Genomic DNA, 22,069 nt, shown 5'->3' on the forward strand with positions numbered 1-22,069 from the left:
TCCACAATGTTTTTCATAAGTCCTTATTGAAACCTTATGTTCAACCCATTGTACCCTCGCCTTTGCCTCCTCCTCCGATTATGGTTGATGGGAATCTTGAATTTCAGGTCTCTAGGATTGTGGATTCTCGTCTTGTCCTTGGTTCTCTTCAGTACCTTGTTCACTGGGAGGGGTATGGTCCTGAGGAGAGGATGTGGGTCCCAGTGGCGGACATTAAAGCCTCTCGTCTCATCAGGGCTTTCCATAGGTCCCATCCTGAGAAGGTGGGTTCTGAGTGTCCGGAGTCCACTCGTAGAGGGAGGGGTACTGTCACAACCAGACAGCTGAGAAGCTCTGACAGAGGCCTTTCAGAACCTCCTCCTTGAGTTTCTGTGTTGTGGTATTCAGCTCCTCCTCTCGTTAGCCTCTCTCAGCTGTCATGTGTTGGACTAATTGTTTCCCTTTAAATTCTTCCCCAGAAGGCTTTTCTGGGCGGCTTATACTACTTCCTGGAGTGTGTGTGCTCGCTGACTCTGTCCTCCTGTTTGCTTCAAAGCTAAGTGTTGTACCTTTTATCTGTTATTTTCTGTTTGCTGGATCCCAGGTGACCCTGACTCCCTCCGTATCTTGTGTAGGGAGCCGGTGGTCGTGTCCCCTCACTATTGTAGGGTGCTCAGGGCTTTATAGTCAAGGTTCGTGGATATGCAAACCTCCACCATTCGGATCTTTGCATAGGCTGAGCAGCCAGGGAAAGTGCCAGGTCTTCTGCAGGGGTCTCCCTTGGTTCCTTAGTTTTGGGATCCAGCGAGTCGTTTATACATGTTGCTTTGCCTTGTTTCCTGTACACCGTCCGTGACAATATCCCTCAGCACATTACCATTGGCCCAGAAAAACCGATGTAAAATCTGTCTACGGTCCTCAGGGGCGGTCCTCCGAGCTAATGGTGTTGAGCCACTCCCATCTTGTTCACGTGCCGCTCCTGCTCCTTGCCTTGCTTCACCACCATCTATCTATAATAAAAAATAAGTGTGAAAAGGTGGGTTCGGACAATCCTCAATAAGTTAAAGTCAAGGACTTAATATCCACCGTATAATGAAGGAAAAAGAGGCGGTGAAAAATACGTGGTTCCTTTATTTACCCATCCCACTGCAACTTTTTGGTCCAAAATGAGTAGTGGGTATGGTCCCACTGTGCCAACTAACCGGTTTGGCTTTGGGCTAAAGCTAAGGGTGTTATGCTGGCAGTCCCCTGGTTTTCACCCTTTAACCCCCATACAGGGATCTATTCTTCACTGCAGGGGAGACACCACCAGGCTGCTACCTCATTCTTAATTTGGCTCTACAAAGGGTTGGGGGCTATCCATCTGAATTGTGTAAATTGTGCACTTATGTTTAACACAACCAGTATTTGGTGACATCTGTAGGATCAAGCATCTTCTAACATGCGATTGTTCCTTTGTAGAATACTTATTACAGCGCCCCTGCTGGTTGGACGTGGGTGAGACAACGTGGGATTTTACAACGCGCCTTAGTCACCATAATGACAACGACCAACATTTTTATGCAGTTTTCTCTCACAGACTCAGAGCACGGTGACAGTTGTCTGAGGGGGCAACTCCCTGGGAAATCATTAGCCGCCATATAGGCGCTCCACCCCAAAAAAACGCACACTGGGGCAATTTTATAGGAAGCCAATTTATAGATATAACATTTGTGAAAAAAGGTCTGACTTACCTGTCCCCAAACATTACATAGAGGGTAGTCACTCCGAGAGGGACAGACCATATGCCCCTTCCTCGCCGGGGGTCGGTGTGTGTGGGAGCGTGAAATTGAGGGAAAGCTATTGGAAGAGGGAGGATGAGAGAGTATGCTTCGTTTTCTCTTCTGTTTTATAAGTAAAGCTAATTTGAATATCTTTTCTAAAAACCTCTGGTATGCAAATTAAGTTATCTGATTGCATCACATGTAATACACCTAAGATATGCTAATTTGCATATGTTTTCCCAGAAATGCAGAGTTGCGTTTACTGGACAACAAAACTCCTGATGCATATTAGGTGGTCTCTCTAATGAGAAAGAGCACCCCCAAGGCCTCTCAGCTAACCAGGGAAATTTTCTCCTGAGACACTCAGTACTCTTGTCCTTTTGCAAGGAGAGCTGGCTTGCTCATCCCATTCAGAGAAGTATTAGATGTCTCTCTTTCCCTCTCTGCTTGCCTTCAATCTCCATCTTACTATGGATGTCACTAGAGGGCGTGCCTTTTTTCTTCTGGCGCATGCGCAGATGATTGGCGGAGGCGCTGGGCAGCCATTACTTGTGTTTGTTATGGAGTCTGTTTTATGGTGAGCCTTACAGTATATGTTTTAATTCGGCACATAGGTGCAGATTATGTTCAGCTCTTTATGTTGAAGCACACTGTACATTATTCTAACACTTGATTGTGTAATGATGATGTATGTAATGATCGCTCACAGGTATATAAGTTATATCAGACACGCGGTGCACTGCTTGACAAAGGCTTCACTGAGTTGGGCTGAAATGTTGCAGCAGAATGGGTGAATAAAGGGGTCCACTTATTTTTTAACGCAGTTGTAGTGCTGCCTCTTTTACCCTCATTATCTATCTGTTACACGGCGGATCGTGTCGGTCGGTGCCCCCTACTTCTATTAGAAGCATTATTCAGTGAAGTACTACTACTCCCTTTTTTGCCATCACCACCACTGCCCTCATCTCCTTGCTTTGTATGCAGTGGCACAGCTTCCAATCAGCGCCTGAGTAACGAAGTCGGCTGGCACTCGCTCGTCACTCGCGCTGCCACGGGAAAGAGCGAACCCCACACACGCGATATGAAGAATCCCAGCAGCCGATTCTTCTTATGAAAATATCAGCTTTATTCCATCAACATAGTATGTCCCAATAACCAGGACACGTTTCGGCTAAATACCTTTCTCAACAGGTACATGTTGTAAATGCTGGACCGTGCTCTCAAGTCTTGCCTGAGCTTAGGTTCCTAGTTTACCAGCGAAAGTCTGCTGTTCTCATTGTACCGAACCTGTTAACTGACTCTGACCCTCCGTAAACTGCTCTGACTTCGACTGTACTGACCCTTTGTTGCCTGCCCTGACCTTGGAGACAGTAGTTTCACGGAATTGCACAAACTCTGCCTGTCCTGACCTCTGCCTGTTTCCTGACTTATTGTATTGTCTGACCACTTGGTAATTTGCAGTGGTCTATCTGACCCCCCTGGGGAAGCTGCGAACTACACTGGGACTATACCAAGAAGTAGCAGCCTGGTCACTGCTCTGCAGTAAAGTTCAGATCCCTGTACAGGGGATAAAGGACGAGTACCTGGGAACTCTCTATCTACATCGAATCTATCTATCATCTATCATTCTATCTGTCTGACTATCTCTCATATCTACGCCCAGGTCCATAAATATTGGGACATCCACACAATTGTAACATTTTTGGCTCTATACACCATAATGGATTTGAAATGAAACAAACAAGATGTGCTTTACCTGCAGACTGTCGGCTTTACCTGCAGACTGTCGGCTTTACCTGCAGACTGTCGGCTGTACCTGCAGACTGTCGGCTGTACCTGCAGACTGTCGGCTGTACCTGCAGACTGTCAGCTTTACCTGCAGACTGTCAGCTTTACCTGCAGACTGTCAGCTTTAATTTGAGGGTATTTACATCCAAATCAGGTGAACGATGCAGGAATTACAACAGTTTGCATCTGTGCCTCCCACTGGTTAAGGGGCCAAAAGTAATGGGACAATTGTCTTCTCAGCTGTTCCATGGCCGGGTGTGTGTTATTCCCTCATTATCCCAATTACAATGAGCAGATAAAAGGTCCATAGTTCATTTCCAGTGTGCTATTTGCAATCTATTGCTGTCAACTCTCAAGATGAGATCCAAAGAGCGGTCACCATCAGTGAAGCCATCATTAGGCTAAAAAAACACAACAAACCCATCAGAGAGATGGCAAAAACATTAGGCGCGGCCAAAACAACTGTTTGGAACATCCTTAAAAAGAAGGAACTGGTGAGCTGAGCAACACCAAAAGACCCAGAAAACCACGGAAAACAACTGTGGTGGATGACTGAAGAATTATTTCCCTGGTGAAGAAAACGCCCTTCACAACAGTTGACCAGATCAGGAACACTCTCCAGGAGGTAAGTGTATGTGTGTCAAAGTCAACAATCAGGAGAAGACTTCACCAGAGTGAATACAGAGGGTTCACCACAAGATGGAAACCATTGGTGAGCCTCAAAAACAGGAAGGCAGATTAGAGTTTGCCAAACGACATCTAAAAAAGCCTTCACAGTTCTGGAACAACATCCTATGGACAGATGAGACCAAGATCAACTTGTACCAGAGTGATGGGAAGAGAAGAGTATGAAGAAGGAAAGGAACTGCTCATGATCCTAAGCATACCACCTCATCAGTGAAGCATGGTGGTGGTAGTGTCATGGCTTGGGCATGTATGGCTGCCAATGGAACTGCTTCTCTTGTATTTATTGATGATGTGACTGCTGACAAAAGCAGCAGGATGAATTCTGAAGTGTTTCGGGCAATATTATCTGCTCATATTCAGCCAAATGCTTCAGAACTCATTGGACGGCGCTTCACAGGGCAGATGGACAATGATCCAAAGCATACTGCAAAAGCAACCAAAGAGTTTTTGAAGTGAAAGAAGTGGAATGTTCTGCAATGGCCGAGTCAATCCCCGGACCTGAATCTGATTGAGCTGCATTTCACTTGCTGAAGACAAAACTGAAGGGAAAATACCCCAAGAACAAGCAGGAACTGAAGACAGTTGCAGTAGGGGCCTGGCAGAGCATCACCAGGGATGAGACCAGCATCTGGGGATGTCTATGCCTTCCAGACTTCAGGCTGTAATTGACTGCAAAGGATTTGCAACCAAGTATTAAAAAGTAAAAGTTTGATTTATAGTTATTATTCTGTCCCATTACTTTTGGTCCCTTAACAAGTGGGAGGCACAGATGCAAACTGCTGTAATTCCTGCACCGTTCACCTGATCTGGATGTAAATACCTCAAATTACAGCTGACAGTCTGCAGGTAAAGCTGACAGTCTGCAGGTAAAGCTGAAAGTCTGCGGGTAAAGCTGACAGTCTGCAGGTAAAGCTGACAGTCTGCGGGTAAAGCCGACAGTCTGCGGGTAAAGCCGACAGTCTGCGGGTAAAGCCGACAGTCTGCGGGTAAAGCCGACAGTCTGCGGGTAAAGCCGACGGTCTGCGGGTAAAGCCGACGGTCTGCGGGTAAAGCCGACGGTCTGCGGGTAAAGCCGACGGTCTGCTGGTAAAGCCGACGGTCTGCAGGTAAAGCCGACGGTCTGCAGGTAAAGCTGACAGTCTACAGGTACAGCTGACAGTCTGCAGGTAAAGCACATCTTGTCCGTTTCATTTCACATCCATTGTGGTGATGTATAGAGCCAAAAATGTTAGAATTGTGTCAGTGTCCCAATATTTATGGATCTGACTGTATCTATCTATCTATCTATCTATCTCATACCTGTCTATCTGTTTGACTATCTCAAACCTATCTACCTACCTGCCTATCTCTACGGATTGGTGAGAGGGGAGCTGAATGAACTGTGTAGTCAGAAATGTAACCAATAGATGAGCTGGAGATGTAGTCAGAGGACGGGCCAGAGGTCAGAACCAGGAGGAGAACAACAGGTGCCAGGTGACAAATAAAAGGTGCGAAACATGTGTAATCTGGGAACTTTCTGGCAGTAATATGAGTGGAGACGTCAGCAGCACCATGCTCAGCTTGTACCGTATTCTATATCCATATATATTTTTTCTTTCTATTCATCCCCCTTTGTGCTGACCTCTGTGCATGGTATGCCAGTTGTAGTTTCTTCCTTTGGTGTGTGCCAGAATTCTGCCATCTGGGTGGAGTTTTGTCTGATCTACCACATTTGCTGGAAATGTTGGCCTGCTGTTATCACCCTCTCATAGGTGGACACTTCTGAGCGGTCATATTATTTTTGTGACTTCTGGTTATCATACTTTGTCTTTTTTATGTATGTCCTGTTTCCTTTTTTTTTTTTTGCGTAATCACATTTTTTTTATTACTTTAGACTTTGGGTTTGTAGACGCTAATATCGCTTACTGGTTGTTCACAGTCTGGATGCCTCTGTTACAGACCCTATATTAAGTCTCCCGATTTCCTCCAGATACATTTAGGAACGTCATGTGACCACTTACCCACCTATAGCTACATGTGCTGACATGGTGGTCACCCAGACAGGAAGTCACGTGATATCTAATCGGTCTGAACCAAAACTCTCTTAGGGGGAACCTTCAGAAGGGAAGTACCCACAGAATCTGGAAAGGTAGGTAATATTAATGTTACCACATTAATAAGGCTGATGACCCAGGATTTACTTGAAGATCATATAAAAAACTTTCATCTCATATATTAGGCAAATGTCCTCATTGTGTTTCCGTGTGAGCCACCACACGATAGAAATGTCCTACTGAGAACCTCGACAATTTAGCGGTGCGTTGCAGACAAGGTACCTTTATCTATGAGCTGTGGGATTTAATATTCCGTTTTAATGAGGTCTATCAGAGCGAATGGATTTTTTTTCCAGTTCTCATCAGCAAATTTCATGAGGAACAATGCAGAAGAACCTCCCGTCACCCCTTATATCAGAAGAGCCCGCTCCAGTCCTGAGAAGTCTATTATCAGACAGTAAAGCTTCACAGACTGTGATGTATTAACACAGGCTGAAGGCGTCTACTCAGCGAAGAAAGTGAAGGAGCAGGTCAGAAATCTACCGCAGGCGGAGGCTTTATAAGCAAAAAGAAATACGGTATATATATCCAGATCTTCTGTGAACTGAACCAATGAAAACCGCGAAAAATATTACCGACACCTGTTCACACGCTTATCTACACATGTAGTCGGTGGCCTCTAGGAAGGTGAAAATTTGTGGCTAACAGAAAAATAACAAACGAGATCATTACGGTAAGAAAGACCGCCAAACACTGTCACCTTGTGCTCAAGATTTGTACCCTCCAACTGTGAATGACTGTAACCATCACCAATACCTCTACGGAGTAAATGGTGCCATACATAAACCTTAACAAGAGGATCCCGGGCTGTACTATATTCCTGTACATAGGAGCAGTATTATAGTAGTTATATTCTTGTACATAGGAGCAGTATTATAGTAGTTATATTCTTGTACATAGGAGCAGTATTATAGTAGTTATATTCTTGTACATAGGAGGCAGTATTATAGTAATATTCTTGTACATAGGAGCAGTATTATAGTAGTTATATTCTTGTACATAGGAGCAGTATTATAGTAGTTATATTCTTGTACATAGGAGCAGTATTATAGTAGTTATATTCCTGTACATAGGAGGCAGTATTATAGTAGTTATATTCCTGTACATAGGAACAGTATTATAGTAGTTATATTCTTGTACATAGGAGCAGTATTATAGTAGTTATATTCTTGTACATAGGAGGCAGTATTATAGTAATATTCTTGTACATAGGAGCAGTATTATAGTAGTTATATTCTTGTACATAGGAGGCAGTATTATAGTAGTTATATTCTTGTACATAGGATCAGTATTATAGTAGTAATATTCTTGTACATACGAGCAGTATTATAGTAGTTATATTCTTGTACATAGGAGGCAGTATTATAGTAGTTATATTCTTGTACATAGGAGCAGTATTATAGTAGTTATATTCTTGTACATGGGAGGCAGTATTATAGTAGTTATATTCTTGTACATACGAGCAGTATTATAGTAGTTATATTCTTGTACATAGGAGCAGTATTATAGTAGTTATATTCTTGTACATAGGATCAGTATTATAGTAGTTATATTCTTAACCAAATCTCTTTTTATTGAGAAAGCAAATAGATATAAAGTGCCACAATACAGCAAACGCCATACGCAGATGGCATCAGAATAGTGCAATCAAATATAACAAAAGTCAAACAAATGAAGGGGGGGGGGGGAACACAAATAGACAAACAGGACAACGGACAGGGATAAAGAAATACCAAACAAGAAGAAGGGAGGGAGGGAGAGGGAGGGAGGGGGGGGGTGATGGGTTCAATAATGGCGGTGTCAGTCAGATCATGACAGGGTCTTTCAAGACGCCGGGTGGCGATAGGCTTTCCAGGGACTCCATATGTCCAGAAAACGAGGGCGAGTGTGAGATTCCCAGTGAGCCAGTTCTTCAAAACGACATATCTGATCCACTTTCTCTTGCCACATCAGCAGCGTAGGTGCAGAGTCGTTCTTCCACAGCAGAGGGACTAGCAGGCGGGCAGCAGTTAGAAGTAACGTTGGTAGGTTGTTTTTATAGTAGTTATATTCTTGTACATACGAGCAGTATTATAGTAGTTATATACTTGTACATAGGAGCAGTATTATAGTAGTTATATTCTTGTACATAGGGGCAGTATTATAGTAGTTATATTCTTGTACATACGAGCAGTATTATAGTAGTTATATTCTTGTACATAGGAGCAGTATTATAGTAGTTATATTCTTGTACATAGGGGCAGTATTATAGTAGTTATATTCTTGTACACAGGAGCAGTATTATAGTAGTTATATTCTTGTACACAGGAGCAGTATTATAGTAGTTATATTCTTGTACATAGGAGGCAGTATTATAGTAGTTATATTCTTGTACATAGGGGCAGTATTATAGTAGTTATATTCTTGTACATAGGGGCAGTATTATAGTAGTTATATTCTTGTACATAGGGGCAGTATTATAGTAGTTATATTCTTGTACATAGGAGGCAGTATTATAGTAGTTATATTCTTGTACATAGGATCAGTATTATAGTAGTTATATTCTTGTACATACGAGCAGTATTATAGTAGTTATATTCTTGTACATAGGGGCAGTATTATAGTAGTTATATTCTTGTACATAGGGGCAGTATTATAGTAGTTATATTCTTGTACATAGGGGCAGTATTATAGTAGTTATATTCTTGTACATAGGGGCAGTATTATAGTAGTTATATTCTTGTACAAAGGAGCAGTATTATAGTAGTTATATTCTTGTACATAGGGGCAGTAGTATAGTAGTTCTATTCTTGTACATAGGAGCAGTATTATAGTAGTTATATTCCTGTACATAGGAGCAGTATTATAGTAGTTATATTCTTGTACATAGGGGCAGTATTATAGTAGTTATATTCTTGTACACAGGAGCAGTATTATAGTAGTTATATTCTTGTACACAGGAGCAGTATTATAGTAGTTATATTCTTGTACATAGGAGGCAGTATTATAGTAGTTATATTCTTGTACATAGGGGCAGTATTATAGTAGTTATATTCTTGTACATAGGGGCAGTAGTATAGTAGTTCTATTCTTGTACATAGGAGCAGTATTATAGTAGTTATATTCTTGTACATAGGAGCAGTATTATAGTAGTTATATTCTTGTACATAGGGGCAGTATTATAGTAGTTATATTCTTGTACACAGGAGCAGTATTATAGTAGTTATATTCTTGTACACAGGAGCAGTATTATAGTAGTTATATTCTTGTACATAGGAGGCAGTAATTATAGTAGTTATATTCTTGTACATAGGGGCAGTATTATAGTAGTTATATTCTTGTACATAGGGCAGTATTATAGTAGTTATATTCTTGTACATAGGGGCAGTATTATACTAGTTATATTCTTGTACATAGGAGGCAGTATTATAGTAGTTATATTCTGTACATAGGATCAGTATTATAGTAGTTATATTCTTGTACATACGAGCAGTATTATAGTAGTTATATTCTTGTACATAGGGGCAGTATTATAGTAGTTATATTCTTGTACATAGGGGCAGTATTATAGTAGTATATTCTTGTACATAGGGGCAGTATTATAGTAGTTATATTCTTGTACATAGGGGCAGTATTATAGTAGTTATATTCTTGTACAAAGGAGCAGTATTATAGTAGTTATATTCTTGTACATAGGGCAGTAGTATAGTAGTTCTATTCTTGTACATAGGAGCAGTATATAGTAGTATATTCCTGTACATATGAGGCAGTATTATAGTAGTTATATTCTTGTACATAGGAGCAGTATTATAGTAGTCATATTCTTGTACATAGGAGGCAGTATTATAGTAGTTATATTCTTGTACATAGGAGCAGTATTATAGTTATATTCTTGTACCATAGGAGCAGTATTATAGTAGTTATATTCTGTACATAGGAGGCAGTATTATAGTAGTTATATTCTTGTACATAGGATCAGTATTATAGTAGTTATATTCTTGTACATACGAGCAGTATTATAGTAGTTATATTCTTGTACATAGGCAGTATTATAGTAGTTATATTCTTGTACATAGGGGCAGTATTATAGTAGTTATATTCTTGTACATAGGAGCAGTATTATAGTAGTTATATTCTTGTACATAGGAGCAGTATTATAGTAGTTATATTCTTATACATAGGAGCAGTATTATAGTAGTTATATTCTTGCACATAGGAGCAGTATTATAGTAGTTATATTTTTGTACATAGGAGTCAGTATTATAGTAGTTATATTCTTGTATATAGGAGGCAGTATTATAGTAGTCATATTCTTGTACATAGGAGGCAGTATTATAGTAGTTATATTCTTGTACATAGGAGCAGTATTATAGTAGTTATATTCTTGTACATAGGAACAGTATTATAGTAGTTATATTTTTGTACATAGGAGTCAGTATTATAGTAGTTATATTCTTTTATATAGGAGGCAGTATTATAGTAGTTATATTCTTGTACATGGGAGCAGTATTATAGTAGTTATATTCTTGTACATAGGAGGCAGTATTATAGTAGTTATATTCTTGTACATAGGGGCAGTATTATAGTAGTCATATTCTTGTACATAGGAGGCAGTATTATAGTAGTTATATTCTTGTACATAGGAGGCAGTATTATAGTAGTTATATTCTTGTACATAGGAGCAGTATTATAGTAGTTATATTCTTAATCAATTTTCTTTTTTTTTAAGAAATAGGTACAGAGTCATATGACAATAAATATCACTTATACACCAGACGCAGCTGGATAGACGCCAAAACAATGACCAAATTGAGTCTGAGGCGAGAGCCATATGACATGAAATACAATAACATGTGCAAGCAAAGAAATAACGGGGGGGTAAGACAAGACACGAGGGGTGGAGGAAAAAGGGGGGGGGGAAGGAGGTCAGATGTCAAAAGCCTACATGTCTAGAAGGCACGATAACGCTTCCAGGGGAGCCACATTTTAATAAAGAGAGCTCTAGAATATGTTTCCCAGTGTGCCAGCTCTTCAAACCGATACAGCTGGTCAACTTTCTCAGTCCACATCAAGATGGATGGAGGGGAGTCGTTTTTCCACAACAGAGGGATCAGTAGGCGAGCAGCTGTTATGAGCATAGTCGGGAGATTTGACTTAGCAGGGGTGAGCGAGCTGTTAGGACACCACAATAATAGTAGCTTGGCATCAAACTTGACCTTAGTGTTACAAGCCTTGTTTATGGCAGCTTCAACTTCTATCCAGAAGGGCCTAATTTTCACACAATTCCACCATATGTGGGACAAAGAGCCCGTCTCTCCTCCGCACCTCCAGCAGTGATCTGGGATAGCAGGATTAAGCTTATGGAGGTATTCAGGTGTTTTGTACCACCTAGTAAGCAATTTATAGGAGTTAGCTTGTATTCTGATGCACCGGTTAAAACCGTGCGAGTGAGTGAGGATGAAGGCTTTCTCAGGCTCAGATAAAGTTACAGATAACTCTTTTTCCCAGGCTGCGAGAAACCACAAATCCGGTGGGGCGGAGGAGAGCAGCTCCCTATAAAACAAGGAGAGAGGTTTCCATGGACGTTGGGCTTGTGAGATTTTCCCTTCTATCCAAGAGGGAGCTGTGGTAGGACGGGGAAAGTTTTCGAGGAGCGCCAGATCCTTTTTAAAGGCCATAGACGCCAAGAAGGAGGCTTTTTGGACCTTAGGGAGGCCAACGACTGTGCTCCAGTCTAAAGTGCCGGATTCAGAGATAACGTCCTGCAGCTTAAGTTTGGATAGTAGTGCCCAGATTCCAGATGCAGCTGAAGTATTGGGGTGGATATGGTATTGGAGCAAGTGCAAGGGGAGATTCGGATTAGGAAATGAGAGGGCCGAGGCCCCGTACAGTTTGGACCATTCAAGCAGTAAGCTTTTCCATAGAGGAGAGGTATATTTGTTGTTGGCTGTGCACTTGCGCAGACCCCATAAAGCCAGCTTGTCACTGTAAGTAAGCATATCACACTCCAATCGAGAGACGAGACTGAGAGGGCGCCAGGAGAGGAGGCTCAAGGCTCTATTAAGCATTGAAGCCTTATAGTAGAGATAGATGTCCGGAAGGCCGAAGCTTCCCAATCTCCTCTCCCGAGTGAGAGTGGTGTACGCCAATCTAGGGGATTTACCTGACCATATAAAGGCTGAGAATATTCTGCGGACCTCCACAAAGAAGGAATGGGGTAGCCATATGGGGAGTGTTTGGATGAGGTAGAGCAGTTTAGGGACTATAAAGGCCTTAATATAGTTTTTCTTACCAATCCACGAAATGAATGGCAGTTTTAGGGAGTGTAAATGAGATTTAATAGAGCGAAGTAAAGGGGCCTGGTTAAGCTCATAAAGGTCTTCCGGTCTCGCCGATATGTGAGTGCCCAGAAAAGGGATCGACTTGGGGGCCCACGAGAAAGCAGTAGCGCGCTTAAGTGTTTCTATATGGGCGACCGGACATGATATATTCAGGGCTTGTGACTTACTATAATTAATTTTGAAGTTTGAAACCTGTCCGTATTCCTCGAAAAGGGCTTGAAGTCTAGGAAAGGAAGTCAGAGTGATGACCAATAGATCATCAGCGAAAGCTCCTGTAAGGTGAGTGTGGGACTCCAAGTCGACCCCCCGAATATCCGGGTCTTGTCTAATTTTAGCCAGCAGTGTCTCCATGACAATAACAAAAAGGGCTGGTGACAATGGGCAGCCTTGCCGTGTCCCATTAGTAATGGGGAAAGCAGGAGAGAGTGTGCCATTGATCCGTACTCTGGCAGAGGGGAGCGAATAGAGGGAGAAGATAGATGAGATAAATTGGTCTGGAAGGCCAAATCTCGACAGTGCTTGGGACATAAAGTGCCAGCTGATCCTGTCAAAGGCCTTCTCCGCATCAGTACTGAGAAGGGCTAAAGGTATGGAGTTCTGCCAGGCATGCGTGATTAGGTGTATGACACGGACCGTATTTTCACTCCCCTGTCTGCCAGAGACGAACCCAACCTGCTCCTTGTTGATAATGTCAGGGAGAATCACCTGGATCCGATGAGCCAAAATCTTGGCCCACCACTTCACATCAGTGTTTAAAAGCGAGATAGGGCGATAGCTCCCGCAATTGAGTGGGTCTTTATTATCCTTGTGAATGACCGTGATATGGGCCGAGAGCGCTTGGGGTGGAAGCGAGCCTCCTTTGAGTAAGTAGTTACATAATGTGCTAAACTTGGGAATTAAAATATGCTTAAAAGCTTTGTAGTAGGAGATAGTGAAGCCATCGGGCCCTGGGCTTTTCCCCGAGGGGATGGTGGAGAGGACTTTACCGACTTCTGCATCCGTTATGGGGGCTAGGAGCTGAGCTGACTGTGAATGGGTAATAGTAGGCAACTGGAGAGAGGTAAGGAACTTTTCTGTAGCCTCTGCTATTTGTGCTGGAGCTAGTTGGTTGGGTGGGGCTAGGTTATAGAGGTCTCTATAGAAGGCACAGAAGGAATCTGCTATTTTTGGGGTACTTTTATGCAAGGCATCTTTGCTGTCTCTGATCGCTGCTATGAAGGAATCGCTCCTCTGTTTCTTGACTAGGGCGGACATTAGCCTATTCCCCTTATCCCCATGAGCGTAAGATCTGAACTTAGATCTCAGAAGAAGCTTAGCTGACGTAATGTTAGGCAGGTTCTTAAGTTTAGTACGGGCCTCTGCGAGTTCTGAGGCACAACTAAGTGCTTGGGAGCTTTTATGCGTCAGTTCCAAAGCTTGTATCTGAGACATAAGTGTCGCAATTGCTGCGTTCCGCTGCTTTTTGATGTGGGCACCCAATGCTATTAGCTCCCCTCTCAAAACCGCCTTGTGAGCTTCCCATGTTATAGAAGGGGAGGGCGCGTCTGGACCTAAGGCGTTTAATGCGAAGAATTCGGTTATGATAGAAGACAATTTAGCCGCATGGGAGGGGTCTGAGATAATAGTCTCATTAATACGCCAATTCCATTCCCTCTTTGGGAGGTCCTGCAGAGAAACGCTCAGGAATACAGGGGCATGGTCAGACAGGGTGATGTTCCCTATATGGGATCGTAACACCCTATTAGTATGGGGTTTGGATAAAAATATATAGTCGAGTCTATGATAGGAGGATTTAGCAGCTGAGTAAAAGGTATAATCCTTACTAGAAGGGTTTGTGGTGCGCCAAACATCTACCACTCCTAACTTTTGCAAAGCCAATTTGAGGCGCCGTAAGCGGACATGTGTAATGGCAGACTTCCCATTTGAGGAGTCCAATGAGGGTTCAAGAGTAACATTAAAGTCGCCGCCGAAAATCACCATTCCCTCCTGAAAGGAGGATAATAAGCCTAGGGTCTGAACGAGCCATGCGACCTGTCCTCTATTGGGAGCATATATAGTTGCTAAGGTAACAGGAGTGTCAGAGATAGTGCCCTTAACAAACAGGTAACGGCCCTCAGGGTCCGAGGAGACAGCAGAATGCTTGAAAGGCAGCTGTTTGTGTATCGCTATGCTGACACCCCTGCTAGCTGAACTATAAGTGCTGTGGAACCATTGGGAAAACTTTTTAGGAGGTAACTTAGGGATCTTACCCTCTCGGAAGTGGGTTTCCTGAAAGAATGCTATAGACACTCTATCCCTCTGTAAAAGGGCCAGAATTTGGGACCTCTTGCATGGCTCGTTCATTCCCCAGGCGTTAAGGGAGGATATCACTATGGACGACATTGTAAAATAAAGAAGCAATAGTTAGCATCTAAACAGACTCTAAATGACATCTTACCACAATGGGGAGGGATAGACACAAGAGGAAGACAAACAAGTAGGGAACATGACAATGGTGCAAAGACAGCTTGCAAGAAAAGCTCTACCGAGCACCTGACTATGAGGCGACCCTTTCTCAGGACGGCTACCAGCCGGGGTCTGTCAGGTGGGGGGTCCTGTAGAGCAAGAGAGGGCCACTGATTGGCCATCCAGAAAGAAAATGGGGTAACCCATAGGTAAAGCCGGGTTAACCCCTGCAGACTAACGTGAGCGCAGGGGGCAGGAAAGGTCCAGAACCAAAAATAGTAGAACGCCTAGGTAAAAGGAGAAACCATGGCAAAACTGCAACAAGGTACACCAGAACTGGCAGGTGTAAGTGTCCCAGAGTCAGTCAAAACATCTGCCGGATACCAAGGGATTGCATAACCTCTAGCAGTAAGGTACAGAGTCCCGGACAATCAGACTGAAGCTGGAACAGAACTAGGAGACTTCAGGAAGAGAGCTCTGTGCTCAGGTGGGAGCATAAGCAGGTTTTCCGGCTCTAGTTTTGGGCCCTTTTCTTGTAGGAACCGTGCGCCAGTCACCCACTTGGGGAGGCGGTAGAGGCGGATCTCGATTGGGGTCAGCCCCAGCTGGGACCAACTAGCTTGCAGGTCTGCTGGTGACCTTATATTGATCTGACGACCATTTTTCAGGACCGCCAGACCAAAGGGGTAAAGCCGCCGGAATGGTGTGGCTGCCCCTTTAAGGGCATCCAGGAGAGGGCGGAGGATGTGCCTCTTAGCTAATGTGGAAGGAGCTAAGTCTTGAAAGAACGTTACTGGCGTACCTTCATGCTGAAGATGCTCTGCTTCTCTGCTGGCTCGCATGAGTGCCGCTGTGTTTACAAAGCTAAAAAGGCCGCAGATGACGTCACGCGGAGGGTCTGTGGCTTTAGGTTTCGGCCTGAGCGCGCGATGAATGCGCTCGATTATAATCTGTGCCGATCTTTCTGGACCCAGCAACCGATTCAGGTAAGCCGCGAATTCTCAAGTTCCTCCGTCAGCTACGATTTTCCTGATCTTCGATTTTGAGCAGTGCTTCATTCAATAAATCTGAGTGGGATCGGAGCGCATTATACGATTTTTCTTCCCGCATAATCGCGGCCTTAATGCAAATTTTCGAGATCCGACACTCAGTGCCCGATATTCCGAAGATCCTCCTTAATATCAGAGAGATCTTTCTTTATAGGTGCCAGCGCCAAATTCAACACCTCCAGGAGTGCTGCCTTGGTGAAGGATCTCTCCTGCTTGCGGGACTTACATGTCGAGGTGTCTGAAGCGCTCCCGGCGTCAGAGTCTTCCTCCATGTCAGATAGTGGAGCTGGGGCAGGCGCCATCTTAGGTGTCTCAGCCGACCGGAGCTTTGGCTGTTTTCTTAGGAATTGATCCATGTCTGGTTGTCTGGATCGGTTGGGAGTAGGATCCGCTTGATCTTTGGACCTCTCCTTACCCACTTTGCCCATCAGAGCGGTGCTGAAAGCTTATTATAGGGGTTAAATCGCCGGCAAGGTTGAGGAGCTCAGCAACGAGCAGCCATTTAGCTACACAGCCAGGCTCCGCCCCCTAGTAGTTATATTCTTGTACATAGGAGCAGTATTATAGTACTCATATTCTTGTACATAGGAGCAGTATTATAGTAGTTATATTCTTGTACATAGGAGCAGTATTATAGTAGTTATATTCTTGTACATAGGAGCAGTATTATAGTAGTTATATTATTGTACATAGGAGGCAGTATTATAGTAGTTATATTCTTGTACATAGGAGCAGTATTATAGTAGTTATATTCTTGTACATAGGAGCAGTATTATAGTAGTTATATTCTTTGTCAAATTTCTTTTTATTGAATAATATTAGGTGAAGGATCCAACTCCTTACCACACTTGCACAGCCAATGTATCGACAAGCCCCCGAGAGGCGTATACAAAAAAACATACAGGTACAGGTATTACATATAAGCATATTACATTATACATGGGATTTTACAGCAATTATACACATCATGTGAATCGCTAGACAGTTTTCCTGTACAATCAATCTAGGTCATGTAAAGTGCCATAATCGTACGGGCATTTCGTGCAAAGAAGGCATAAACTTTATTCATATGTATACAGGTCAGATACTGCTGCAAAGTATTTACCTTTCCCCATAATGGCCAGGCAGATATATCCAAAATCAGTATAATACATAGGAGGCAGTATTATAGCAGGAAACAGATGTCAATCTGTGCAATTTTTTCAGCATACGTATAACCTGTGACCTCTTCTGTGGGGTGTTAAACCTTCTAACATTAAAGGAGGTACATTTAATCAATGCCATGGCATAGTCTAAGTGGAAACCATAGAGCAAGCAGTGATTCGGATTCATGCGTGTGACCAGGGAAACACATTAAAATAAGGAACAGAAAGAACAACCAGGAAATGGAATAAGTCTCCAACATGGGTATCGGGTGACTTGTGCCTAACGCGCAGCCTATCAGAAGAAGGCAAAGCCTGTTTTGAGGCGCTTGCACCAGGATTGCGCCAATAGATCCCTGGTGAGTTCCATGTAGGACCGTAGGCAAGCAGCAATACGGGGGGGAGTAAGCCAGCCTGTCCCGCGAGTCATGGCAAACAGAATCAAGTAAGATAAACAGCCTATCAGCCTAGCCAGCAAACATATGGCCTGACCGGCCCAAAGGCCACTCATTGGCATAGACACCCCATGCCGCAATGCCCTTACTATAAATCAGTCTAACATACATAATAAACTTATAAATCAGACACATAAGGTAAATTTGTGGAACGTGGCTGCGCGCCCCATCCATACCAATGGAAAGGGTATATCACAGCATCGTTTTGTGGACCGCCCGGCCGGGTCGGCCCACCGAGGAGCGGCCCATCCGCAACTCAACAACCCGAGGTATCCCAACCTGGGCCCCGTGTCGCGAAGCAGCGGCTGAACGTCTCCCGGTAGGTAGCAAACAGAATAGGCACATATAATTTCAGCTTATACTTGCACGCCGGAACACTGAGAACGTCCATAGTGCGGGTTGGCCCAACATCTCCGGTTCTGGCAGCCACCTTTTGCAAGCGAAGTAAATACTGTCAAGCAAGGCATGCAGCTTCAAGGCCTGTTATTAGATTTCCTTTTCGCCACCGCTTTGATCCACCTCTGCTCTGAGGGCAATTCGGGTAGCGGGACTCCCGTATCGGCAGATGGGAGCCATGATGGTATGTCCAGGGGAGTCGTCTGGAGTAGAGTCCACACCGCTGGTAAGTCCGCTGGTGTACGGATCGTGCATCTCTTACCCTCAGAGGAGAAAGTCAGGCCAAATGGAAAAAGCCACTTGTAGGGCATTTTAATAGCCCTCAGATGGTCCGTGAGCGGTCTCAGGATCCTCCGCTTGCTCAGAGTTGAGGGTGCTAGGTCTTGAAACAATAGGATCTTGGCCCATTCGTAGAGCGGTTCCTTCTGTTCTCTGTCAGCTTTAAATATTGCCGCCGTGTCGACATACCGCAGCAGGCCGCATACCACATCTCTCGGTGGGTCAGTGTCCTTCGGATTCGGCCTAAGTGCTCTGTGGATACGCTCCACACAAATCTCGGCAGCCCATTCTGCTCCCAGTAGGCCGGAAAATATGGCGGTTGCCGCCTCAGGTAGTGCGTCATGCGGTACCTGCTCTGGGAGACCTCGCAGCCGGATGTTTTTCCGTCGGCTACGGTTCTCCTGGTCTTCTATCAGAGCATAAGCATTGTCCAGAGAAGAGGCAAGTGCGGCGCTGTTGTCACCTAAAGTGTGGGCAAAAGTTAGTATGGCCGCCTGCGTGTGCTCCAACTTCTCCACATGATGCCCGATGTGCTTCACGTCGCTCTTAATTTCAGTGAGGTCTTGTATCACCGGAGCCAACGCTGAGGTCAGGGCTTGTTGTATGAACTGGCGCGAAATGGGTGCCGAGGAATTTGCACGGAACCCGGCGTCTGTGTCTGAAGAGACGCCGTCCGCTCCCTCTGCCCCTCTGCGTCCTGCAACCAGTCCTCGTGCTCAGGCGTCCCTCTGGCGCCCCTTTGTTCGACCCTGATGCCCTCCACTTGTTGATTCCCAACAAGGTCTGTGAGACGCCATCGGTTGATCCCAAGATGACCCAGTTCTTGGCAAAGACCGGCTGGAACCCCCGTAAAGGGTTAGATTCGGCACTAAGGAGCTGCCAGGACAAGCTCCTAGACATATTTGGTCCCCTTGCCAAAAATTTTGAGATGGCCGAATCGGCCAGAGTTGACGGCTCTCCTATAGATCCGGAGGAGCTTACTGGCTGGATACAGAGGGCCATTTGCATTGCGGGCAGTACTAACTCGTCCCTGGCCATTGAACGGCGTAAAGCCACCCTGTTCAAAATAGACCCGAAATTGGCTAACCTGACACTTACTGAGGCAGGGAAGGATGCGCAGGGTCTGCTTTTCGGGGATTCCTTTATCAAGGACCTCAGTAGATTCGTGGGGGCATTTACGGCCCTGGAAAGGCCCAGTCCTCAATGCGCAGAGTTTTTCAGGGGACGGGTCTCCACTAGGGCCGGCAGTAGTAGGGGCCGCCTGTCCGGCCGTTCCAGTTTCCAGGCCCGCAGCTCGGGCAGAGGCTCCTTCGCCCAAAGACCACCCTTCCAGGACCAGAGAAACCCGCCTCCATTCTTCCCGGCCAGAGGCGGCCAATGGCGATCGAGGTCCTTTAGAGGGAACCAGAATTTCCGAAAATCCTTCGGTAAGTCTTTCCCCAGTGGGGACTTTTTTGGGTCCTTGTGTCGGGGGCAGACTCCGTCATTGTTTCCATGTTTGGTCCAGCATTACATCAGACCCATGGGTGCTGACCACTGTAAGGGGATTCCACATAGAACTCACGGAATCGCCAAGTCTCATCCCTCCACCCCCCCACTGACTCTGGTGCAACCAGACAGGGAGCTCGTGGACATCGAGCTGCTATCCCTTTTTCAAAAAAGGGCGATAGAAAGGGCCCCTCCTACTCCCGGGGGTGTCCTCAGCAACACAGATAAAGGGGGGTCAAATGCGACCAGTGATAAATCTCTGTGCCCTGAACGCTGTGGTACCCTATTGCCACTTCAAAATGGAGGGGATCCACCTTCTTCGGGACTTGCTGATTCCAGGGGACTGGATGGTGAAGTTGGACCTCAAAGATGCCTATCTGACGGTCCCAGTCGCCACTACGTCCAGGGATCTCCTGCTTTTCCTGTGGAGGGGAGAAATGTGGCGTTTCACTTGCCTCCCGTTCGGCCTTTCTTCAGCGCCTTGGTGCTTTACCAAGCTTCTGCGCCCGGCCATGGCCTGGCTGCGGAGTCGGGGTGTGCGTCTAGTCATCTATCTAGACAACATCCTCATTATGCACCAATGTCAGTCGACTCTGTTCCAACATCTCCAGTGGACCTCGAACCTCCTGACGGGTCTTGGTTTTCTTCTGAACCCCGAGAAATCCTGCCTCACACCGTCTTGACGGATGGAGTTCCTGGGCTTTACAGTGGACTCTGTTTCAGAATCCCTCAGTCTTCCGACAGAGAAATTGCGGGCGATCTGCAAGGAGTTCAGACACGCCCTATCTGCTACCTCCCTGTCCCTGCGCCACCTGGCCCGCATCATTGGCCTGCTAGCTTCTTCGATTCAGGCGGTGTTCCCCGCTCCTCTTCATTATCGAGCTCTACAGCAACTGAAGATTACCCACCTTCCTGCCGGTGCCACGTTTGCGGACTCAGTGGTTCTGGATCAGGAGGCTTCGTTGGTGGATAGACAACTTGGAAGCGTGGAACGGCAGAGCGATCTTCGGCTTTCAACCAGAATTCACAGTGGAATCGGACGCGAGTCTCCAGGGCTGGGGTGCCCACTGCGAACGTATTTCCACGGGGGGTCGATGGTCGGAGGTCAAGGCCCGTCTTCACATCTACGCGTTGGAGCTCCTGGCGGGTTCGTTTGCCATCCGGAGTTTTACCAATGGCATCGCCCATGCGTGCATCAGGTTACGCATGGACAATGTGTCGGCGATTCGATATGTCAATCACCTGGGCGGCACCCAGTCGGCTACATTGGCTTGATTGGCGAAGGAGTTCTGTTCCTACTGTCTTTCCAGGGACATAATGGTGCAGGCGGAGTACCTTCCGGGCCTACACAACTACCGAGCGGATTGGAGCTCCCGATACTTCACGGACGGCAGCGACTGGAGGCTTGCACCAGAGATGTTTTCCGCGATCTCGAACACCTGGGGTCCTTTTGCCATAGACCTCTTTGCCTCCCGACTCAATATTTACCTGCCCAGGTTCTTCAGCTGGTGCCCGGACCCAGAAGCGGAGGCGGTGGATGCGTTTCTCCAGGACTGGTCGTCCGCTCTGCATTACTGTCACGGCCACGGTTATGGTCGTGACTCCTTGGGAGCCGCATACAGTTGCCCGCGGTTTGCGTAGTTGTTTCAACCGCAGCTTGAGGCTTGTTGTTGTTTGCCTCAAGTGCGGTTGCCGCGGACAACAGCTGTGTGTGCGGTTCCCTTGGAGTTGTGTGCGTGTGTGGATTCACGTTTGTATGTCTGGTGTGCACTTTTGACACTTTCCTTTCACTGTGGCTGCCCGTGGCAACGTTTGGTATGTTGTACATGTGGTGGCAGTGTCCCGGCCTTCGGGCTGTCTCCCAGGACGGCTGCCACCCATGTCGTTGCCTGCGGTAACAGCCACAGTGTGATTTGTTTGGACACTTCCCCTTTAAGTTGTGAGTTTCCCTTCTGTGGTGCTGGAAGGGTTAACTCCCTTCCCAGTGTGTGTGTGATGTCACTGGGTGTGTCCGACTGTGGGTGTGGCTTCTTGGCCTATATAGACTGAGTGTTTGGCATGGCTCAGTAGGTTGCTTCAGTCATCCTTGGCTGGAGCAGCCTCATGTGCATATGACCTGCCAGTGAGAGCCACCCCTGTGGTCATAAAAGAATTGTCATTACGTAAAAGTGTTTAGGGTTTGATG

This window comes from Bufo gargarizans, chromosome 6, assembly GCF_014858855.1.
Source record: "Bufo gargarizans isolate SCDJY-AF-19 chromosome 6, ASM1485885v1, whole genome shotgun sequence".
NCBI lineage: Eukaryota > Metazoa > Chordata > Amphibia > Anura > Bufonidae > Bufo > Bufo gargarizans.